Below are 25,349 nucleotides of genomic sequence, written 5' to 3'. Positions count from 1 at the left end.
TCATTGTCCCCTTAACACAATCAATATGGAAATCTCTGGACAGTGAAACTAAATGACAAATTTTTTTTAACCTTCTTTATGCTAAAATTGATTTTCCACTCAGACCATATTATCCTGCAACTTTTGCAGGCTTCCTAAACGTGATTTTACAAGTGAAAAAGCTTTCCTGTTGAAATTCAAGACCTGAACTAGAACTTGAATGGCATGAAAAAGAGTCACTTTCTATAAGAAATATATCAATCTGGGTTACTTTATAATTAAATGTTTATTATAAGGACCTGAGAAAATGATGTAGTTAAATTTGTAGTTATTTGTCTTCTCTCCTCCTTTATCTTGCTGGTCTACCTTCTCTGCCTTATGTTTTCTTTTTTCCCCTCTTGATGGATATTTACTTTGTGCCTTTCTCAATGTATCCCATCTTCCTTGTAGGTCCAAGACAGATTTTTTCATAGCTTAATTTTGCTTTAAGAAATCTTCCTGTATGCTTTAACTTAACAAGGCTCAGGATGATTGCACAGTTTACTGCCTAAATTAGCTTTAGAAGTTACATTGTCATACATGCTTCAAAAGAACTTCTTTGGAAATGAACGTGTTTGGTGGCTTTTGGTCACTAGAGACATTGCTATTACTATTTAACAAACTCTCTTATCCAATATTTATATTTTCAGGTTAACACTATTATCCATTATCCAAATGTAGGCTGCATGTATGGAGGTGACTCCTATGTATGATTCCTTCTTTGAAAGAAGAAGACCAGCAGATGAGCTATATAAATATTCTGTCATAAATGATTTGTGCTTGTAATTTTCTTTCAAATTAGAATTGTTTTCACTATTTTTCTTGTTTTTCTTCATACATCTTCCCTGCAATATATCAAATATATTATGTTTAACTTTATTTTTTACAACTTTACTTTTTACTTTTTTACCACTCAGTCCATTTACTTTCCCCTTTCCTCATCACTTTTCCCAGGCATCCTCCAAAGAATAGAAAATGTTTTTAATTATGGTAAAAAATTGATATCAGAATGTATTTGGCTATCAGACATATCTGTCTAGTACCCATACAATAAGGAGTCTAGTAGCTCAAGTAACAAAATGTTATGAGTATTCAGGACAACTTCAGGTTAAACTCCATACTTCTATCTAGTAACCATTTTGATTTTTTCTTCTACAGTGATTTACTCATAATCTCATAGCTCTCAGATTAACAGGAGAAAAGCATACAAATTTATTTAAGTTTTATGTGACATGGAAGCCTTCATAAGGAAATGAAGACCCCAAGAAACAGGTAGCCCTGCATATTTTATGCTAGGTTTGATGAAGTGTGGACAGCCATGTGGAAATATGATAATTTGGGGAGTAGAAGGTGATTGGAGTAAAAGGGGGAAACTTAGTGAGGCCTGTTGTTGGATTCTTCTCAGCATCCCTTTGTTTTCAGAGATAAGGATGCTCCTTTCCTCCAGGTGTAGGAGGGCCCCTCTCACGTGAGGGTTTCAGGGAAGAAGGGCTGGGGGAGGAGGTCAGAGTGGCCTTCCTGCATCTACTTTTTTCTCAAAGTCCTTCAGCTTAAAATATTTAATATGACAAGGTGCCATGCTTTGGGGTAGTATATCTTGAACCCCATCATTGACACCAGTCCAGGAGCAGAAAGAGACTCCTTTACTCTCACTGATCTCTTTTTAAAACCTGGGTGTTCTTCCAAGAAGTCCATCCCTGGACTTCCCCTCAAGGCTTGTGGCCATGGTGATTGACATGCCCATTCTTTAACCAGTCTTCAGCTAGAGAAATGGCATTACCATAACGAGCTATGACCCTGCAACATTCTCTTCTTGTGATTTGGAAGGAGTACAACACAAAGCTGTCTGAATCTGGGAAAAAAAAGAGTCTATGTGAGGATGAAGGTGTGTGGATAGACAACAAATGCGTTACCTCTCCACAGACAATAAAGCAAATCCTGTGCATCCTGGTTCAGTGCAGCAACTCAAAGGCTCAACACAGGGCCTATTTACAGTAGGTGCTATCTAGTATTTGTGAAATGAATTCATGAATAATGCAAATACTAATATTTATAAGAATATGATGTCTAGTCCTTGAAAGGCAAGCAGGAGGCACATAACCCAACCTCAAATCCACTATAAGAACAGAACACACTGTCTTTGTTACAATGATGTGCAGTACCTGGATATTCTGGAACTTTAATTTAAAGTCACCAATGACTTCCAGGTGGCTGAATCCAAGGGTCAGTTCTCAGTTATGTTATTTGAAAAATGAGTAGTATTTGACACTGATCATTTCCTCCTCTTTATACATGTTCTTCTTTGTATTTTCAGGATATCACACTCTCTTGTTTTCTTTCTCTCTCACAGGCTGTTCATTTCAAACTACTTTAATTGTCCTCCCCTCTGCCGTCTTAATTCTGGAGAGCCCTAGGGCTCAGTCCTCACTTCTCTTCTCTTCCCTATTTACATTCATTACTTTGATGGTGTTTCTGTCTCTCAACTTTGTATATTATCCTACTTGCTAAAGAATACCAAAAAAAAAAATTTGCTGTTATGGTTCTATAATTTTTTCTTTCTTTCTACTTCTTCTTTATTTTTATAGACCAAGATAGAAACCAACAAGAAAATGAAATAAATTTGCTGCTGTGATTGCAGAGTTACTCACAGCAATCTTTGAAGTAATATGCCCACTGGGAGAAATGACACAATTCAATTCAGCATATACCTGTGTTGCGCCTATTATGTGAATGACACAGTGCTAAGAAGCCAAGTGGGAATCAGTCCTGCTCTCAAGATGCTTATAACAGAGCCCAGAGAATGTCAGCACACAAATAATTACAACTAAAAAGAAGGTAGAATAATTGCTAGCAACTTCTCCTTCACTATAAACTTGTTTCTTATCTCCTCTGCCTAAGAACAAGCAAAACAAAATCAAAATAAACCACAAGAGCATTTTTTTTTCTTAGAACTGCTTCCTTCCCTGCTTTTTAATTCCAAAACCTTGTAGGAATTTCTCCTATTTGCTTTGCTCACTCAATCCCTTCCTATCTGCATTGCATCACCTCTTTTGTACTGAAGTCAGCATCTTGGGGGTGAGAGCACTGCCCTGCCAGGTCAGATCTTTCCTCTAGGCCTCAGCTCCCCTGCTGCAGCTAGTGCTTGAGCCACTCTTCTTTCTCAAATTCCATTGCACTGTGCTTTGTTCTCTCTTCCTTGTTCACTTCTCATCTCTAAACTACCAAATGAGAAGATCTTGGCTTAACATAAATTTATGTGGAAGGATTTTATCTGGCACAAAGCATACTAAGAATCAGCAGTATAAAATATTCATGAAAAACCCAATGCAAGTACAAGTACCGAGAAAATGGGAAGTCATAATTGCTATGTAATCTGAAGCCATATTCTGCCAGAACCAAAGCACTGAGTTCAGTTACAAGTTCCATGTTAAAGAGATATTAACCAGTTGAAATATACCCCTAAGAAGGCAACTCAGTAAGACGTTGGGGGGGATCTGTAAAGCAAGTCTCACAAGGAATGGTTAATGATATAGGACATATTTAGACATAGAAGGGAACATAATTACTGACTTCAAATATTTGAAGCTTATGTGTGGTGGTAGGATTAGGAAATATGGGCAGAAATTTTAGGAAAGATACTAAAGAATTCCTAAAAATTTGAGATATCTAGTATTGGAAAAGATTTTCTTGTGACGCAGTTAGTTCAAACAGAATTTAAAGGACTATATACATGAAATGTTCTGAAAAGGATTCTTGCTTTGGATGGGAGCTTGAACTAGATTAAAAGCCTCTTCATTTTTTTTTCTTTTTTTTAACATCTTTATTGGAGTATAATTGCTTTACAATGGTGTGTTAGTTTCTGCTTTATAACAAAGTGAATCAGTTATACATATACATATGTTCCCATATCTCTTCACACTTGCATCCCCCTCCCTCCCACCCTCCCTATCCCACCCATCCAGGCAGTCACAAAGCACCGAGCTGATCTCCCTGTGCTATGCGGCTGCTTCCCACTAGCTATCTACCTTACGTTTGTTAGTGTATATATGTCCATGCCTCTCTCTCGCCCTGTCACAGCTCACCTTTCCCCCTCCCCATATCCTCAAGTCCGTTCTCCAGTAGGTCTGTGTCTTTATTCCTGTCTTACCCCTAGGTTCTTCATGACATTTTTTCAACTTAAATTCCATGTATATGTGTTAGCATACAGTATTTGTCTTTCTCTTTCTGACTTACTTCACTCTGTATGACAGACTCTAGGTCTATCCACCTCATTACAAATAGATCAATTTCGTTTCTTTTTACGGATGAGTAATATTCCACTGTATATATGTGCCACATCTTCTTTATCCATTCATCCTATGATGGACACTTAGGTTGTTGCCACCTCCAGGCTATTGTAAATAGAACTGCAATGAACATTTTGGTTCATGACTCTTTTTGAATTATGGTTTTCTCAGGGTATATGACCAGTAGTGGGATTGCTGGGTCACATGGTAGTTCTATTTGTAGTTTTTAAAGGAACCTCCATACGGTTCTCCATAGTGGCTGTACCAATTCACATTCCCATAAGCAGTGCAAGACTGTTCCCTTTTCTCCACACCCTCTCCAGCGTTTATTTTGTCTAGATTTTTTGTTGATGGCCATACTGACGGTTGCGAGAGGATATCTCATTGTAGTTTTGACTTGCATTTATCTACTGATTAATGATGTTGAGCATTCTTTCATGTGTTTCTTGGCAGTCTGCATATCTTCTTTGGAGAAATGTCTATTTAGGTCTTCTGCCCATTTTTGGATTGGTTTGTTTGTTTTTTAGTTTTTGAGATGTATGAGCTGTTTATAAAATTTGGAGATTAATCCTTTGTCAGTTGCTTCATTTGCAAATATTTTCTGCCATTCTGAGGGTTGTCTTTTGGTCTTGTTTATAGTATAATTTGCTGTACAAAAACTTTGAAGTTTCATTAGGTGTCATTTGTTTATTTTTGTTTTTATTTCCATTTCTCTAGGAACTGGATCAAAAAGGATCTGGCTGTGATTTATGTCCTAGAGTGTTCTGCCTATGTTTTCCTCTAAGAGTTTGATAGTTTCTGGCCTTACATTTAGACCATTAATCCATTTTGACCTTATTTTTATGTATGGTGTTAGGGAGTGATCTAATCTCATACTTTTACAGGTACCTGTCCAGTTTTCCCAGCACCACTTATTGAAAAGGCTGTCCTTTCTCCACTGTACATTTTTGCCTCCTTTATCAAAGATAAGTTGACCATATGTGTGTGGGTTTATCTCTGGGCTTTCTATCCTGTTCCACTGATCTATCTTTCTGTTTCTGTGCCAGTACCATACTGTCTTTATTACTGTAGCTTTGTAGGACAGTCTGAAGTCAGGGAGCCTGATTCCTCCAGCTCCGTTGTTCATTCTCAAGATTGTTTTGGCTATTCGAGGTCTTTTTTGTTTCCATAAAAATTGTGAAATTTTTTGTTCTAGTTCTGTGAAAAATTCCAGTGGTAGTTTGATAGGGATTGCATTGAATCAGTAGATTGCTTTGGGGAGTAGGGTCATTTTCACAATGTTGATTCTTCCAATCCAAGAACATGGTATATCTCACCATCTATTTGTATCATCTTTGATTTCTTTCATCAGTGTCTTATAATTTTCTGCATACAGGTCTTTTGACTCCTTAGGTAGGTTTATTCCTAGATATTTTATTCTTTTTGTTGCAATGGTAAATGAGAGTGTTTTCTTGATCTCACTTTCAGATTGTTCATCATTAATGTATAGGAATGGAAGAGAGTTCTGTGCATTAATTTTGTATCCTGCTATTTTACCAAATTCATTGATTAGCTCTAGTAGTTTTCTGGTAGCATCTTTAGGATTCTCTATGTATAGTATCATGTCATCTGCAAACAGTGACAGCTTTACTTCTTCTTTTCCGATTTGGATTCCTTTTATTTCCTTTTCTTCTCTGATTGCTATGGCTAAAACTTCCAAAACTGTGTTGAATAATAATGGTGAGAGTGGGCAACCTTGTCTTCTTCCTGATCTTAGTGGAAATGCTTTCAGTTTTTCACCATTGAGGATGATGTTGGCTGTTTGTTTGTCATATACGGCCTTTATTATGTTGAGGAAAGTTCCCTCTATGCCTACTTTCTGCAGGGTTTTTATCATAAATGGGTGTTGAATTTTGTTGAAAGCTTTCTCTGCATCTATTGAGATGATCATATGGTTTTTCTCCTTCAATTTGTTAATATGGTGTATCATGTTGATTGATTTGCGTATATTGAAGAATCCTTGCATTCCTGGAATAAACCCCACTTGATCATGGTGTATGATCTTTTTAATGTGCTGTTGTATTCTCTTTGCTAATATATTGTTGAGGATTTTTGCATCTATGTGCATCAGTAATATTGGCCTGTAGTTTTCTTTCTTTGTGATATCCTCCTCTGGTTTTGGTATCAAGGGTATGGTGGCCTCGTAGAGTGAGTTTGGGAGTGTTCCTCCCTCTGCTATATTTTGGAAGAGTTTGAGAAGGATAGGTGTTAGCTCTTCTCTAAATGTTTGATAGAATTCGACTGTGCAGCCATCTGGTCCTGGGCGTTTGTTCGTTGGAAGATTTTTAATCACAGTTTCAATTTCTGTGTTTGTGATTGGTCTGTTCATATTTTCTATTTCTTCCTGATTCAGTCTTGGAAGTTGTACATTTCTAAGAAGTTGTCCATTTCTTCCTGTTTGTCCATTTTTTGGCATAGAGGTGCTTGTAGTAGTCTCTCATGATCTTTTATATTTCTGCAGTGTCAGTTGTTACTTCTTCTTTTTCTGTATTGCTATAAACTTCCCTCTTAGAACTGCTTTTGCTGCATCGCACAGGTTTTGGCTCATTGTGTCTCCATTTTCACTCATTTCTAGGTATTTTTTTAGTTCCTCTTTGATTTCTTCAGTGATCACTTCGTTATTAAGTAGTGTATTGCTTAGCCTCCATGTGTTTGTATTTTTTACAGACCTTTTCCTGTAATTGATATCTAGTCTCATAGCATTGTGGTTGGAAAAGATACTTGATACAATTTCAATTTTCTTAAATTTACCAAGGCTTGATTTGTGACCCAAGATATTATCTATCCTGGAGAATGTTCCATGAGCACTTGAGAAAAATGTGTATTCTGTTGTTTTTGGATGGAATGTCCTATTAATATCAATTAAGTCCATCTTGTTTAATGTATCATTTAAAGCTTGTGTTTCCTTATTTATTTTCATTTTGCATGATCTGTCCATTGGTGAAAGTGGGGTGTTAAAGCCCCTACTATGAATGTGTTATTATCAACTTCCCCTTTTATGGCTTTTGGTATTTGCCTTATGTATTGAGGTGCTCCTATGTTGGCTGCATAAATATTTACAATTGTTATATCTTCTTGGATCGATCCCTTGATCATTAGGTAGTGTCCTTCTTTGTCTCTTGTAATAGTCTTTATTTTAGAGAAAAGTCTATTTTGTCTGATATGAGAAATGCTACTCCAGCTTTCTTTTAGTTTCCATTTTCATGGAATACCTTTTTCCACCCTCTTACTTTCAGTCTGTATGTGTCTCTAGGTCTGAAGTGGGTCTCTTGTAGACAGCATATATATGGGTCTTGTTTTTGTATCCATTCAGCCAATGTGTGTCTTTTGGTGGGAGCATTTAATCCATTTACATTTAACTTAATTATTGATATGTATGTTCCTATTCCCATTTTCTTAGGTGTTTTGGGTTTGTTATTGTAGGTCTTTTCCTTCTCTTGTGTTTCTTGCCTAGAGAAGTTCCTTTAGCATTTGTTGTAAAGCTAGTTTGGTGGTGCTGAACTCCCTCAGCTTTTGCTTGTCTGTAAAGGTTTTAATTTCTCCATCAAATCTGAATGAGATCCTTGCTGGTTAGAGTAATCTTGGTTGTAGATTTTTCTCCTTCATCACTTTAAATGTGTCCTGCCAGTGCCTTCTGGCTTGCAGAGATTCTGCTGAAAGATCAGCTGTTAACCCTATGGGGGTTCCCTTGTGTGTTATTTGTTGTTTTTCCCTTGCTGCTTTTAATATGTTTTCTTTGTATTTATTTTTTGACAGTTTGATTAATATGTGTCTTTGCATATGTCTCCTTGGATTTATGCTGTAGGGGACTCTCTGTGCTTCCTGACCTTGTTTAACTGTTTCCTTTCCCACATTAGGGAAGTTTTCAACTATAATCTCTTCAAATATTTTCTCAGTCCCTTTCTTTTTCTCTTCTTCTTCTGGAACCCCTATAATTTGAATGTTGGTGCGTTTAATATTGTCCCAGAGGTCTCTGAGGCTGTCCTCAGTTATTTTCATTCTTTTTTCTTTATTCTGCTCTGCAGTAGTTATTTACACTATTTTATCTTCCCGGTCACTTAGCGATTCTTCTGCCTCAGTTATTCTGCTAGTGATGCCATCTAGAGTATTTTTTATTTCATTTATTGTGTTATTCATCATTGTTTGTTTCATCTTTAGTTTTTCTAAGTCCTTGTTAAATGTTTCTTGCATTTTGTCTATTCTATTTCTAAGATTTTGGATCATCTTTATTATCATTACTTTGAGTTCTTTTTCAGGTAGACTGCTTATTTCCTCTTCATTTGTTAGGTCTGGTGGGTTTTTATCTTGCTCCTTCATCTGCTGTGTGTTTTTCTGTGTTCTCAGTTTGCTTATCTTACTGTGTTTGGGGTCTCCTTTTTGCAGGCTGCAGGTTCGTAGTTCCCATTGTTCTTGGTGTCTGTCCCCAGTGGCTAAAGTTGGTTCAGTGGGTTGTGTAGGCTTCCTGGTAGAGGGGACTAGTGCCTGTGTTCTGGTGGATGAGGCTTGATCTTGTCTTTCTGGTGCTCAGGTCCACGTCTGGTGGTGTGTTTTGGGGTGTCTGTGGACTTATTATGATTTTAGGCAGCCTCTCTGCTAATGGGTGGGGTTGTGTTCCTGTCTTGCTAGTTGTTTGCTATAAAGTGTCCAGCACTGTAGCTTGCTGATCGTTGAATGAAGCTGGGTGCTGGTGTTGAGATGGAGATCTCTTTGGGATTTTCGCCATTTGATATTATGTGGAGCTGGGAAGTCTCTTGTGGACCAGTGTCCTGAAGTTGGCTCTCTCACCTCAGAGGCACAGCACTGACTCCTGCCTGCAGCACCAAGAGCCTTTCATCCACACGGCTCAGAATAAAAGGGAGAAAAAGTAAAAAGAAAGAATTAGTAGAAAAAGAAAGAAAGAAAGGAGGGAGGGAGGGAGGGAGGAAGGAAGGAAGGAGGGAGGACAGGAAGGAAAAAAAGAAAGAAAAAAGATAAAGTAAAATAAAATATAATAAAATTATTAAAATAAAAAATTATTAAGAAAAAAAATTTTTAAAAAAACGGATGGTTAGAACCCTAGGACAAATGGTAGGAGGATAGCTATATATAGACAAAATCTCACACCGAAGCATACACATACACACTCACAAAAAGAGGAAAAGGGGAAAAAAATCACAAAGCTTGCTCTCAAAGTCCACCTCCTTAATTTGGGATGATTCACTGTCTAAAAGAGGGAAGTAAGGAAAGAAAGAAAGAAAGAGAGAAAGAAGAAAGATAAATAGAAAGAAAGAAAGAAAGAAAGAAAGAAAGAAAGAAAAGAAGATAAAGTCAAATAAAATAAAGTTATTAAAATAAAAAAATAATTATTAAGAAAAAAATTTTTTAAAAAATGGACAGATAGAACTCTAGGACAAATGGTGGAAGCAAAGACTATACAGACAACATCTCACACAGAAGCCTACACATACACACTCACAAAAAGAGTAAAAGGGGAAAAAATCATAAATCTTGCTCTCAAAATCCACCTCCTCAATTTGGGATTATTCATTGTCTTTTCATGTATTCCACAGATGCAGGGTACATCAGGTTGACTGTGGAGCTTTAATCCACTGCTTCTGAGGCTGCTGGGAGAGATTTCCCTTTCTCTTCTCTGTTCTCACAGCTCCCAGGGGCTCAGCTTTGGATTTGGCCCCGCCTCTGCCTGTAGGTCGCTGGAGGGCATCTGTTCTTCGCTCAGACAGGACGGGGTTTAAGGAGCAGCTGCCTCAGGGGCTCTGGCTCACTCAGGCCGAGGGGAGGGAGGGGTGCGGAGTGCGGGGCGAGCCTGTGGTGGCAGAGGCCGGTGTGACGTTGCACCAGCCTGAGGTGCGCCGTGCGTTCTCCCGGGGAAGTTGTCCCTGGATCCCGGGAACCTGGCAGTGGCGGGCTGCACAGACTCCCCGGAAGGGGGGTGTGGATAGTGACCTGTGCTCACACACAGGCTTCTTAGTGGCCACAGCAGCAGCCTTAGCAACTCATGCCCATCTCTGGGGTCCACGCTCTTAGCTGCGCCTCATGCCTGTCTCTGGAGTTCCTTTAAGCAGTGCTCTTAATCCCCTCTCCTCGCGCACCAGGAAACAAAGAGGTAAGAAAAAGTCTCTTGCCTCTTTGGCAGGTCCTGCCTTTTCCCTGGACTCCCTCCCGGCTAGCCGTGGTGCACTAACCCCCTGCAGGCTGTGTTCACGCCGCCAACCCCAGTCCTCTCCCTGCGCTCCGACCGAAGCCCGAGCCTCAGCTCCCAGCCCCTCCCGTCCCGGCGGGTGAGCAGACAAGCCTCTCGGGCTGGTGAGTGCTGGTCGACACCGATCCTCTTTGTGGCAATCTCTCCGCTTTTTCCTCTGCACCCCTGTTGCTGTGCTCTCCTCTGCGGCTCCGAAGGTTCCCTCTTCCACCACCCGCAGTCTCTGCCCGCAAAGGGGCTTCTAGTGTGTGGAAACCTTTCCTCCTTCACAGCTCCCTCCCGTGCCTATCCTTTTGTCTCTGTTTATTCTTTTTTCTTTTGCCCTACCCAGGTACGTGGGGACTTTCTTGCCTTTTGGGAGGTCTGAGGTCTTCTGCCAGCATTCAGTAGGTGTTCTGTAGGAGTTGTTCCATGTGTAGATGTATTTCTGGTGTATCTGTGGGGAGAAAGGTGATCTCCGCATCTTACTCTTCCACCATCTTCTCCTCCACTCAAAAGCCTCTTCTAATGTGAAAATATTATAATTAATAAAATCATTAGAACTATATCATTAGTTTAAGCTTTCAATTTATGACGTGGACATCTTTCAGTGTATGTTTCCACACCAGTTTCTGGGATTTAGGGAGGAGGTGATGAAATCTAATTGTGTTATGAGTGACTAAAGTGTTCTGAGTCTGATGGGAAGTTTTGTATATGAAATGTTAGTACTTGATGTGCAAAGTACAAGATTTATACAACAAAAGTATTTTGGAGACCATTTAGCAAAAGAGAAAGTACTACAATGATAAAAATATTTTTCTGTGTATTTTTGGTTAAAAATATTTTCATGAAATTTCTAATTAAAATATTTCATTCGTGTTTTCAGTAGAGAAATAAAAGACAAGAAAATGTGAAGACTCTGTTAGTAGTTAACAGTTGTGTTATTATAACCTTGACATGGCACTCTCTTTCAAAGTATAGTACATTAAAAAAAAAAAACCACAAATTTTAAAAAATCCTTGTTCCATTTACTTTAGATTAAAAAGGTTTTCAGTACCTTGAACTGTTGAACATTTGTTGAAGAGGAAGAAATTTTCCCTCTACCTTTCTAGGTTCTTCTGGCTGGCCTAAGAGTTAAATTGACATGAGACAGATTTATAGGAGAAAATCAAACAAAAGTTTAATAACAAGTATACCTGGGAAAGACCCAGGAAAAGTAAGTAACTCACCAAAATGACTGACACACTCCCCTTAAATACCTTAAATACCATCTTTAGCTAAAGACAGAAGAGGATGTTGGAGGTAGTGGTTTAGGACTTCAAAGGGGAGGAAGGCAATTCATGTGGAGACAGAAAAGCAAAGGTTTGGTAAACAAATGTCTGCTGAGCCAGGCAGAAACAATGCGAAACAGAGAGGAATTTTAATGAATGGGCTTTGCTAGGCTCCTTCCTGTCCACATACCTAGTTCATCTATGGTGATAGCTCCCTTCCTGGAACAGGTCCTCTATCTACATTCTATAGGCAGGTAGGGGGAAGTAAAAAGAAAGACTTCCTGAATCTTTTGGGCCTCAATTGTTTTCAGCTCAAAATAATTCACATGCCAAAAAGACATTTTGGCATGGCAAATTTTGCTCCCCTACAACATATATGTACATACATACCTGGATGTATGTATGTACATATACATGTGCACACATATGTGCTTTCATATGCATATTTATCATATGTAAGTTTCACATACTTTCATATATAACTTCATATATGTGTCAAAAAGTGCACAACCTAAAATTTGAGAATTATGATTTACTTGGTGAACATACTGAGAACTCAAGCCCGGGAGGCAGCCTCTCATATAGCTCTGAGGGGCAGCTCCCAAGAGGTAAGGGAGGAGCCAGCATATACAGGAGTTTTTGCAAAAACCAAGTAGTCAGAACATCAAAAGATTACTGATAATTAAAGGAAACCAGACGTCTCAAATTAATGAGTTTAGCGTTTTTCTATATATGGGAAGATACAAGAGTCTGGGCTTGTTGAAAGCGTTCCATTGATATATTCCTTAACTATCTAGGGCCAGTATCCTGTTTATTTCCATCCTGAATTTCCCTGAGGGTGCACCATTGGGGGTGGCTGCAATGGCTGATGGCTTGATGGCCAAAACATCCTTTGTTTACTGATATTGTTAGGGGAACCACTGACCAAAACCACCTTCCCTGGCCAGGCATGATGGCCACCACTTGCATGAGCTATCTTACAACAGAAGGTCCCGGTAAGGAATGCAGAACTAACAAGCCACCACCAACTGGAAGAATTCGGGAAAGGTCAAAAGAAGAGAGGAGATGTCAGTCCAAATGTCCTACCAACCTCTCAGAATCCATCTCGCTGGAATCCATCTTGGCTGAGTGATGAGCATGCCAGCAGGAAGGACCCTGAGTCAGAGTGATTGGCCAGAGACAACACGGAAACTAACTCCATTCCCATAAAACCTGAGACTCCGAGCCACATGGCAGAGCAGTTCTCCTAGTTTCCCTTCCCCTGCTGCTCTCTGCCTGAGCTCCCCGTCCCAATAAATTCTCTTGCTTTGTCAGCACATGTGTCTCCTCATACAATTCATTCCCTAGTGTTAGACAAGATCCCACTCTTGGGCCCTGGAAGGGGCCCCCCTTCCTGCAACAATATGGCAGGTGACATTCCTTGTCCATATATATATTTATCTTTCCAATGAAAGTATAAATTCCAATGGGTAAGTAGTTTCTTTTGACTTCCTCCTACACTCAGACCATCTTACTTGATATAGTTCTGAGTTTAAAGTCAATTTTCAATAATAACTTGAGTTTAATTGATTTTTATTTGAGGTATCTTTAGCATGAAGAATACTGTGCATGAATTTTGCTTTTAGAATAATTTAAAATGTTTACTGGATGCAGTGTGAAGAGGAAAGGCGGGGCATTAAGGATAGAAACTGCATTCAAGGCTATTAATAGAGCAGTCCTAATGAATCATATACAGCATGTAATCCATGAAATAATAGATTATCATGGAATAAATGAGTCATCTACTAATTAAAAAGTGAGTAACAACAATTCAGGGAAACCTAATTTCATAGTAACAATTATTCCTGCCAAGAAGCATTCTCATCTTTAAGGAAACAAATGATTGTCATTAACTGGGTGTAGGTGTCTATTAAATGTTACTATCAAATGATGTATTTTGGTAGTGGGAGGTTATCTTTCATGTACAGATCCTCTTGCTTATCTTAAGATATGGTTTAATTTAGAAATGGCAAATTATCAATATTGTACAAGCCCCACAAGGTCATGGTTCAATTTAAACATTCATTAAGTCTTGTTTGTTTTTCCAATACATATGTCAATGTTCACTACTAAGCTACAACTTAATAAGAACAATTGATGGCTGATGCCAGACACACACCATTAAAATGAGAGTTAGGCTGAGTCATTCCAAGCAAAATGAACTGCAGCCAGTGGAGCCAAGGTAAAAGTCTAAAAATGGAAACAGAGAGCAGAATTCTCACAGCTCTTTAGAGACTCAAGTTATCTTCCTCTCCTCCACCAGGGACTGGTGCTAGATTGCAAGTTCCCTGAAGGCAGGGGTGGAGTGATTTGAAAACTTACATGTGACCCAGTGCCTAATACATTACTTAGGACAGAGCATAGCATGGAGGAATCATTAATCTGATTTCCAAAGGTGTGGGTGGAGTGATTTTTATATTTTCCTGATAATAAGCTATTTCTCTTTTTTAAGTCCATATCCACAAAGTATTTGAAAATATATAGAAATTGCACAGTAAAAATACAGAGAGAGAGAGTTTCCATTATTAGTGCAGTACTCCACAAAACTCCAGTGGCTCCAAAAATCTTGTGAGAAGGTCTTAGAGCCTTGTCCCATGAGAGAACATCAAGACCACTCCCTTTCAGAGCTCTCATTCTCTGATCCACTGGAGAACATCACATGGAATTTCAGTGATTGGAATAAAATCCATGCGGTCTCTCCCCACATTCATTTCACCTGATAATCAAGTATTTAGAATTCATGAAACCATTATTGAAAGCCCTTTAAGTCAGAGAGGCATATACTGAGTTTTCCACAAATGGTAATGTAATCACTACCATGTGTTTTGAAAACAATAATAAATAGTATTCATTATATCTAAGAATTATGAATTTTGCCCTTTTGTGCTGTATTTTAAGTTGGATAAAACGTTCCATTATACTTAATTATTCACTATTAAGTCTGTTGTGAGGATTAAATGTGTTAATATTTATAAGGTATGCAGCATTGTGCCTGACACAGAATATTCATACAGCTATACTGGCAGGGATAATTATGATAATAATAATAATCCTTATTTTCATTTGCTTTTCCATAACTGTCTGATCCTAACCAAGTCAGTGAAGGGCGCACTTGAGCATGCACTGCAATCTGTCCAAACCCTTCATCATTTTTCTCTTCCATATACACTCTTTCTTCATCTACTTTGACATTTGTTTATTTTTAATTACATGATGTAGTAGATTAGACCCTCATGCAATTGATATCTTAAAACATCTTTTGACAATCTCATAACTACCTCTTTATTTAATATGGATTTAATTATCTTTGTTGAAAATGCATTAAAAATGTGTTAAACATTATCAGAAGTGGGGGCAGATGTGCTCTGCACTCTATTCAGTGTAATTTTCAAAGTGAGCCTCTGTTTCTCTCCCATCTCATCCTTTGAGGATCAATGTAGTAAAAATAAAGTTAAGAATGGGCATGTGTTGTAGAAATAATTGTTGAGTCCTCATCAAATAAGAAAGATTAAGACACTATGCTCTAGGCTAAAGTGGAAGTAATATACAAGTTTGGGCATCTAAAGACTGGAACTGACACTTCTACTATGTTACTGTGTCACCTACAAGTATGATGACTCAATCTGTAAAAGCTTCTGTTTCATGACCATACATGGCCATGACACCTATCACATAGGCTTTTGTAAGAATTAAGTTAGCAATATATGTAAAGCATCTATAGAATGCCTAGAGGGTAGTAATTTGTGAAGGAGTATTATTTCCCTTTGGGACTCTGCCCCACCCCCCCAAATATTCCTCTAATTGTTTTCACCTTAGTGTTTTGAAGCACTTAAAGTTCTTCCTAACAGTTTCAATGACTTATTGGTTTTGTTATAGATAATATGCATACCCAGAAGTTTTTCTTTTATTTTCTGACTTTCTTGCACACTAGTCCTCCATTCAAATATTTAATGTTTTTTGTTTTCTTGACTTAGAATTGTTTTCACTTCTAGAATTTCAGCAACAACCAGAAATGGAGAAGGAAAGAAATACTTGAGATGAAAGAAAGTTTTCTATATCTACCAAATTTCATATACACTAAGACATATTTTTTTAATGTTTAACTTGTTGAAATTGGGCTGCATCTTTTAATCAACGCCTCACAATTAATGCAGAAAGGAAACAATTCCATTAGGTTTCATTCCTGGAGAATGTTCAGGTATCAGGTATTCTGGCATCAAATCTTGCTTGTTGGATTTAAACTTATAAAACTATCCAGGAAATCATAGTGAAGTAATCTGTCAACCTTCAGAAACCAAATGGTGGCAAGGAAGGGATGAGAAATGTGGTGATTAAGATGTTTATTAACATTGCTTAAGCAGTAATTAAAAGTACACCAGCTCTACATAACTGCAAATCTTGCTTTGAGCACGCACTGCTAAAAAGTTTAATTTTTTATGGAACTCTTAAAGAACTGATGACAGAGCAGATCATACAGTGTGAAAAATCATAAACATTGTTCATGAATTGAAGAACAACTTAGACTCTTAAAAATTTAGTGATACTTTGAACAGTTTATTTGCTTACTTTTCCTTTTTATGTATGCACAAAAGTATATAATAAAATTTATGTTAAATTAAGCTTAAAAGCTTACTATATATAAAGCTCAAATAAATGTCAAATTTCCATGTGAAAAGAAAGCATGTTTCATAGTTTAACTGAAGGGTGTTTATTCTTAAAAATGATGATTCTTACAATTGAGTCTGCCTTAAATTTTAAAATACATGATATCCAATTTTCTCTTCTAAATATAAAAGAAAGTTTTGTTGTTATTTGTCTATTTATTAGTTTTCATCACTTCTCCTTTCTCAGTACCCTATTTTATATAACCTTAGCTACTTCTAAGCCAATAAATGAGCAAATTTATTACAGTACATTCCAATTAGATTTCCTTAGGTGGGTCTTCTGTCTGTTTCCTAAAATATTAAAAAATGTAGTTCAAGAGCCCAAGCTATTCTGACTTTATTACTAGCATGTCTCGCTTGCAAACAAACACAATATCTAATCTGCTCTGTGTCACACTTCATCTCCATTTTTCTCTTCTTAACAACTAGTTCCTATTTTAAATAATTATCCTCAGTGGAAGTGGTTTAAGATTAACTCACTCTGAAATGCAATTTGAAAATACAGAAAATTTACAAAGATCAAATATGCATATGTTAGAGTTTCTCATGATGAGAAATTAAAATTCAGGAAATATCACTATGGTCATTTTCTTAGTTGTCTCAGGCTGACATACAAAGTACCATAGATGGGGTGCCTTAAATAACAGAAATTTATTCTCTCACAGTTATGGAGGCTGAGAAGCCCAAGATCAAAGACTTAGAATCGCTGACCAATTTGGTTCCTGCTGAGAGCTCTCTCCTTAAGTTGCAAAAGGACAACTTCTTGTTATGTCCTCACATGGCCCTTTCTCGGCCCTTTCACTTGGAAGGAGGGAGACAGAGAGTGATTTCTCCCTTTTATAAGGCCACTAATTCCATGAAGAGTGCCCCATTCTCATGACTTAATCTAACCTTAATTACCTCCCAAAGCCCCTTCTCCAAATACCATTACATTGGGGGAATATGATTTTTTTTTTGGGGGTGGGGGACACAACCATTCCATAACAGTCAGAAAAGAATGTTATATAGGTACTGATAGTTGAGAAAATCAGGAAGCGAGACTTTTGAGCTTTTTGCAGAGTGGAGTAAAATGGTAAAAGTGAAATTTTAGGAGGATTACTTTTAGAATACAGTACCTAATAAATCAGACAGAAGACTTGAAATAAATCCCATTAGAAAAACATTTTCATGACCTAGGCATAAGATAATGAGGAATTCACATCTGGATTGTGACATCTCAACAACCACAACAACTACAATAGCAGGAATCATCTATGGAACATTCACTGTGTGCCAGGCACTATTAAAAATGCTATGAATGCATTATTTTATTTGATTTTCAAACCAATCATGTGATGCAGGTACTATTATTCTTTTTGTTTTATAAATGAGAAACCTGGCTTAGAAAGACTAGTAATACCCTGCTTCTCCAAAGGAAGGTATAGATAAAGGATCATACAAAAGAAAGTAGGCTGTGGTAATTAGAAATGCACACTTTGTATGGGACATATTATCAGAAGATGATATTATGAACTACTTGGTTATAAGTGAAAATTGAATTCTTGAGTTTATTTGAGAGAAAATAGAGCTTTAGAATAAGGGAATGGTGGAGGCAGGAAAATATGAGGAAGGAGGGTAAGAAACCAAAAATAGATTGAAAGTCTTTCAAATTAGGTAGAAATGAACAAGCAGTGTGTTGTATATTGAAAATTAATAAATAGAGTTTAAAAATGGTAGATTAATTCCCTATATCATAAAAAAGTCAAGGAAGATAAAGACAAAATAGTTGTTCAGAAAGGAGTTATTCATGATATAAATGTTTTCTTCCAATCTTTTTATCACAGGGTATATTTCAGTTAAAAAAAAGTTGCCTTCAAAGAGACTGGAGTCTTTTTGTAAAGTTATTCTAAGTCTAACCAAAGATATAAAAGAAGAAAAGGTAGAAACTAAAGGGAAAGAGGAGAATGAGGAAAGAAGTCCAGTGACAGAAGGAATAAAGTATATACAAAGGGATGAAAGGGAGGTAGGGAGAGAATGCAGGTTGGTTGGATAGAAAGTAGGAAGAGAGGAAGGAAGAAAGATTGTACAGGAAGCAGGGAGGGAGAGACGGAGAGAGAAAGATTATTTATTTTTCAGTCCCGTATACATTACTTTCTATTAAAGGTTACCAGACATTTTACGCATAGAAATAGCATCAAAATATTAATATCAGAATCACATAATATTATAACCAATTGACACAACAGCAAAATTATGAGTGATTCCATTCAACATAGAATCTGGTCTGACAATGTTATTATGATGGCAATAGTTTAACCTTTTTATTAACTGCATTCTTTATCTAATGAAAAAAAGGAGAGTTAAAAATTTAATATGTTTGTCTTTCTTGCCCAAATGAGGGAAGGAGAGTTTAATTTATATTTTCTTAAACTGAAGTAAAATAGATACCAAGACTGGAGTGCTGGTCTAGTAAGTTTTACTCTCGACTGAGCATAAATCTTGTTAGTCGCTCTCAACTGAACACAGTTCAAAAATCAGCAACATTTAACTCCAAAGGCTGATTTTGTAAAGAAGATAACCCACAATATCCAATTAAGAGAGCTAGATTAGATTAGTAAAAGTGAGTAAAAAACAATAAAAAGCGTACTTCGGGCAAGTAAAGTTTAAAAAGAAATCTCCAAAATGTTTACAAATTCAGAAATAAGTTATGAAGGAAGACTAAAAATTTTAAATACTTCTTTTTTAAAAAAGCTTTAGTTTATTATTACCTACTTTAATTGTGGTAAAATGCACACCACACAAAATGTTCCATCTTCATGTTTTTAAGTGGACTGTAGTCCAGTAACATTAGGTACATTCACATTACTGCTTCACTGTCACCACTCCCCACCCACACAACTCTTCATCCTACAAAACTGAACCCATTAAATAGTAACTCTTCACTTCCTCCTACTCCTAATCCCTGCAATCACCATTCATTTTATATCTACTTTATCATGAATCTTCTCATTACTTTTTTTTAATCATAAACCTAAGTTTATTTTATTTTATTTTTTAGAAAAGAGCCATAAAATCCAGCAATCTCACTTCTGGGTGTGTATATATATATATATATATATATATATATATATATATATCTCACAAGGAAATTAAATCAGTTTCTTGAAGAGGTATCTGCACCCCATGTTCATTGCAGCATTATTCACAACAGCCAAGATGTGGAAAAAACCTAACAACCTAAGTGTCCATTGATGTCCAAGAAATAAAGACAATGAGGTATATATACACAACTGAATGATATTCAACCTTAAAAAAGTAGGAAATCCTGCCATTTGCAATAACATGGATGAACCAATAAGACATGTAGTAAGTGAAATAAGCCAGACATAGAAAGGCAAATACTGCATGATATCGCTTACACACGGAATCTGAAAAAGTTGAACTTATACATAAGTTATCTGGTGAGTCACTTCCCTACAGCTTTTCTTCAAACTCGTGCTGAGAGTCTGATAGAGATACTTGTGTATTATGGGAACTGCCCTGTCTTGACCTTGACAAAGAGAAAGCTGATGACAGTAGATTTATCAGGGAAAATATGAGGTATGTATTCAATGCTCCAGGTAATGAAAATATTCAATGGGCCATTTCAGTTTTCTTTCACAGTGCCATTAAGTGTACTCAGTTTTGTTTTTGAAGAAGATGACTGATTCGGACACATTTACAATGTTGTATCAAAGACAGAACTATGCTAGATATCCCCAAAGGCTTAAGGGTTGACTTAGCAGTCTATAATATTTTAATACATTTTAAATTGAAGTTTCCCGCTTAGTGTGAGCCTAAACAGCCACCATTTAACGTCCTGTTTCTATATGTATCGAGCACAATGGAGCATCACCTATAACATTCCCAGTGTTTGAAGACAGCCTGAAGACTTCTTCATGACCATTTCCATGGCCCTCTGCAACCTCACCATACATTCTAGACCAGTGTTTCTCAGTCTCAGTTGCACATTAGAATTACTGGGGTACTTTTTGAAAATCTCAGACCCAGACCCCCCACCCCCAATCAGGTAAATCAGAATCTCTGGGGATGGAATAAAGGTATCAGCATTTTAAAATCTCACAGGTGATTCCAAGGCACAGCCAAGATTGAAAACTGCTGCTCTAGATGGGCTCTGGTTTGCAAATTTTACTTGTAAAATGTGATTATTCAAATTGCTATAACAATGTGTTCTATGGGTTTCTGCTCCAGAAATGTTAATCTGAATTGAGAAGTGAAAATTACATTTCTTTTAGTAGGATTAAAGTGGGAAAAAAAATGTTTGATATAAGGGAATACTTCCAAAAATTCACTTCTTAAATTATAGCTTTCTTCAAGATTCTTTATCCATCCCTCTTTCCCTCTATACCCACTTTCCCTGGGAGATCTCATCCACTCCCGTGAATTCAGGTGCTGTCTACCAACAAACTGCTGAGGTCCAAACTCTCATATCCAACCCAACTCTGTAAAAGATAATTGTTAAAGATAATTTTCAAAAAAATGGTAAAATGGTGACTCTTGTAAAGATGTAAAAATGAACCTGTGTTAAAGATTTTATTTCACTCATGAGGGAACCAGAACTGGTAGGCATGATATATATTATCCACTTCACAAAAGTTTTAAAAAAATGATAGAGCATAAAGATATGTTGAGAAAAATGTGTAAAGAGAGGCAAAACTAGTTTTGCCATGGAGGTGGGAGGAGTTGGGAGCAGAAATCGTTTGAACCTTTACTGTACAGGACAGAATCTGCATGTCAATCAGTTACTTACAACTTAGAATCCCCAGATAGTTCAAGACAGTGTATGGAGCTAGAATTCCATGACTTAAGGTGTGTTCAATGGAGATGATGCATAGCATCTCACTGACAGATTTTTTACAACTGCAACACCCGCTTTTGAAGAAGTGAACTCATCATTGCCTCTCTCTCTCTTGAATCCTTTGCCAACACATCCCTTAAAGACAGTCACTGCCAAAGGAATAATCTTCAAAATTTACAAGCAGCTCAATATCAAAAAACAAACAACCCAATCCAAAAACGGGCAGAAGACCTAAATAGACATTTCTCCAAAGAAGATACACAGATTGCCAACAAGCACATGAAATAATGCTCAATATCACTAATCATTAGAGAAATGCAAATTAAAACTACAATGAGGTATCACATCACACCAGTCAGAATGGCCATTATCAAAAAATCTACAAACAATAAATGCTGGAGAGGGTGTGGAGAAAAGGGAACCCTCTTGCACTGCTGGTGGGAATGTAAATTGATAGAGCCACTATGGAGAACAGTATGGACGTTCCTTAAAAAACTAAAAATAGAATTACCATATGACCCAGCAATCCCACTACGGGACATATACCCTGAGAAAACCATAATTCAAAAAGAGTCATGTACCACAATGTTCATTGCAGCTCTATTTACAATAGGACATGGAAGCAAGCTAAGTGTCCATTGACAGATGAATGGATAAAGAAGATGTGGCACATATATACAATGGAATATTACTCAGCCATAAAAAGAAATGAGGGCTTCCCTGGTGACACAGTGGTTGAGAGTCTGCCTGCCGATGCAGGGGACACAGGTTCGTGCCCCGGTCCGGGAAGATCCCCATTGCCGCGGAGCAGCTGGGCCCGTGAGCCATGGCTGCTGAGCCTGTGCATACGGAGCCTGTGCTCCACAACGGGAGAGGCCACAACAGTGAGAGGTCCGCGTACCACAAAAAAAAAAAAAAAAAGAAATGAAATTGAGTTATTTGTAGTGTGGTGGATGGACCTAGAGTCTGTCATACAGAGTGAAGTAAGTCAGAAAGAGAAAAACAAATACTGTATGCTAATACATACATATGGAATCTAAAAAAAAAAAAAAAAAAAGGTTCTGAAGAACCTAGGGGCAGGGGACAGGAATAAAGACACTGACATAAAGAATAGACTTGAGGACACAGGGTGGGGGAAGGGTAAGCTGGGAAGAAGTGAGAGAGTGGCATGGACTTATATATACTACCAAATGTAAAATAGATAGTTAGTAGGAAGCAGCCACATAGCACAGGGTGATCAGCTCAGTGCTTTGTGACCACGTAGAGGGGTGGGATAGGGTGTGTGGGAGGGAGACACAAGAGGGAGGAGATATGGGGATATATGTATATGTATAGCTGATTCACTTTGTTATAAAGCAGAAACTAACACACCATTGTAAACAATTATACTCCAATAAAAATGTTTAAAAAAAAAATACACCGAGAACTACCCTATGATCTGACAGTGGCCGTCCTGGACGTATATGCATAGAACACCATACTTGGAAGAGACACATGCAACCCTACGTTCCTCGCAGAGCTATGTGTGATAGCCGAGACAAGGATGCAACCAAAATGCCCATCAACAGATGAATCAAAAAAGAAGATGTGGTACATATATACAATGGAGTATTACACACATGAAAAAAATGCCAAGTACAGCAACCTGGAGATGATCATATTCAGTGTAGTAAGTCAGACAAAGAAAGACACATATCATATGATATCACTTAAGCGTGGGGTCTAAAACTTGATACAAATAAACTATACTTCACAAAACAGAAACAGTAACAGACATAGAAACCAAAGTATGGTTACCAAAGGGAGAAGGTTGGGGGGAGGGATAAATTAGGAGGTTGGTATTAACATATGCACACTAATATATATAAAACAGATTAACAGCTAGGACCTAATTTGAACTCAGGCAACTGTTCCCAGCACTCTGGAATAACCTACATGGGAACAGAATCTGAAAGAGAATAGACATATGTAGATGTATAATGGAATCAAGTGGTGTATAGCTAAAAAATCACAACCTTGTAAATTAACTACACTCCAAAATAGAATAAAAATTCAATAAAAGAAATAAAGACAGTCACTGCATCTTCTTTTCTATTATATCTACAATATGAGATGAACATACATTTACACCCCCTCAAATTATTATGACTGCTTGTTAGAATAAGCAAGTGGCTTTTTCTTACACCTATTTAAAGGAAAGCCGATAGTTTCATACAGAACAGGAATGAGAGAGTAGGATTTGAATGGAAGGAGTTTAAGTTTCAAATTCTATATAGTGGAATTTTCTGGGTATCTTACAGATGCTCAATAAGTCCTTGCTTTTTAAAAATTAATTAATTTATTCATAATTTATTTTTGGCTTCATTGGGTCTTCATTGCTGCACACTGGCTTTCTCTAGTTGTGGCGAGCGGGGGCTACTTTTCATTGTGGTGTACGGGCTTCTCATTGCTGTGGCTTTTCTTGTTGTGGAGCATGGGCTACAGGCATGCGAGCTTCTTTAGTTGCAGCACGTGGGCTCAGTAGTTGTGGCTCACAGGCTTAGTTGCTCCATGGCATGTGGGTTCTTCCCAGACCAGGGCTCGAACCCTGGTGTCCCCTACATTGGCAGGGTGATTCTTAACCACCACACCACCAAGGAAGTCCCTAAGTCCTTGATTTTTGATTGATTAAAATTTGAAACTTGCAAGGCCATGTTAATCCCATACCTACAGTTACAGCAACATTGGAAAGATTAAGAAATCGAAAGTGTTATCAGCCTGGTGATTTACAGAGGAATTTATAACCGATTTGTCATTTGAAAGAAATAGAGGCTTTTAAGTATTTAAGAGATTAGCAATGTGAGGGGTACTTTCTCTTGATCTAAGCCGTAGATTTCTGTTTTTCTACTTATTATCTTAAGATGGATCTTTCAAGCAATGCAATTATCTACACTTTAGACTGTGAATATCTGCTGCTATTTGTGTTACTTTTGCAGTACACTGTGACAATCTTTTATTAAAACCACAGAAACAATAACATCTATTTTAAATAACATGAATAAATAAACTAATATTTCAGTTGGGTTGTTACAAAAAAACATAAAAACACATATTTTTTCTGATAGATTTAAAAAGAGAAAAACAAATGTAAGCTGAAAATCAACCTTTTTAAACATAGGGGATATTTTTAACTCTAGGAGTTATAAATACTAACACTTAATGTATGTCTTTATGGTGAGAGAGTATTTAATTCCTGTAATTATACAATGATATTAAAAAAAAGAATCAGGATTTTAATGTACTAATGGGACTAGAGGAATCTAGGGCTTCATGAATAGACTGCGGAAAAATGTATTTCATTTTTCTTATACAGTCTTATCTCAATAAAAACCCCTAAGTTATTTTTATCCATTTGAATTAGTGCTTTTACTGTAACAATTACTTAAATCTAATCCATTAATTTTAATTAAGCAAATTATTTTCTTTAATATTCAGAAGATAATGCATTAACTCTTGCTAGGACAATAGTGTGGATTTTAGTTGTTGATTTAAATAAAGTGAAGCATTCTATATTTCATGATTTCATAAAGGACATTTTCTAACCAAATGTCCTGCCCAAATTATGGGGGTAAATATGATGGAAATTTAACATTGTATTTTTACTCAAATGTTTAACCTTTAGGCTTAAAAATAAATTATTTTGAGACAAATATTTGTCAGACAGACACATTTACAGTTTAGAAAATGTTTTAATTTTTACATTAAATGTGGGTAGTGCCCCCTGGTGGAAATATGCCAAAATAAATTAAAACTTTAATAGTTAATGCTGCATAATTTTAAAAAATCAGACTCAAAGGTTTGAGTTGGCATTATGGAAACAACAAACCCTATGTCAATTATTAAATCTAATTAGTATTTTATATAAGCTGTACAAGGTGATGCCTTAGAATATTTATGCAAAAGCAGCCAGTTCTCAATAATCCACCAGTTTGGATTCATTTACATTGTTTTATACACTTTTTAAAGTTAAATTTGTAA

This window comes from Delphinapterus leucas, chromosome 10 (assembly GCF_059928025.1).
Source record: "Delphinapterus leucas isolate spDelLeu-1000000601 "Yukka" chromosome 10, BTC_Dleu_Yukka2, whole genome shotgun sequence".
Taxonomy (NCBI): Eukaryota; Metazoa; Chordata; class Mammalia; order Artiodactyla; family Monodontidae; genus Delphinapterus; species Delphinapterus leucas.
This window is presented reverse-complemented; position numbering follows the sequence as displayed.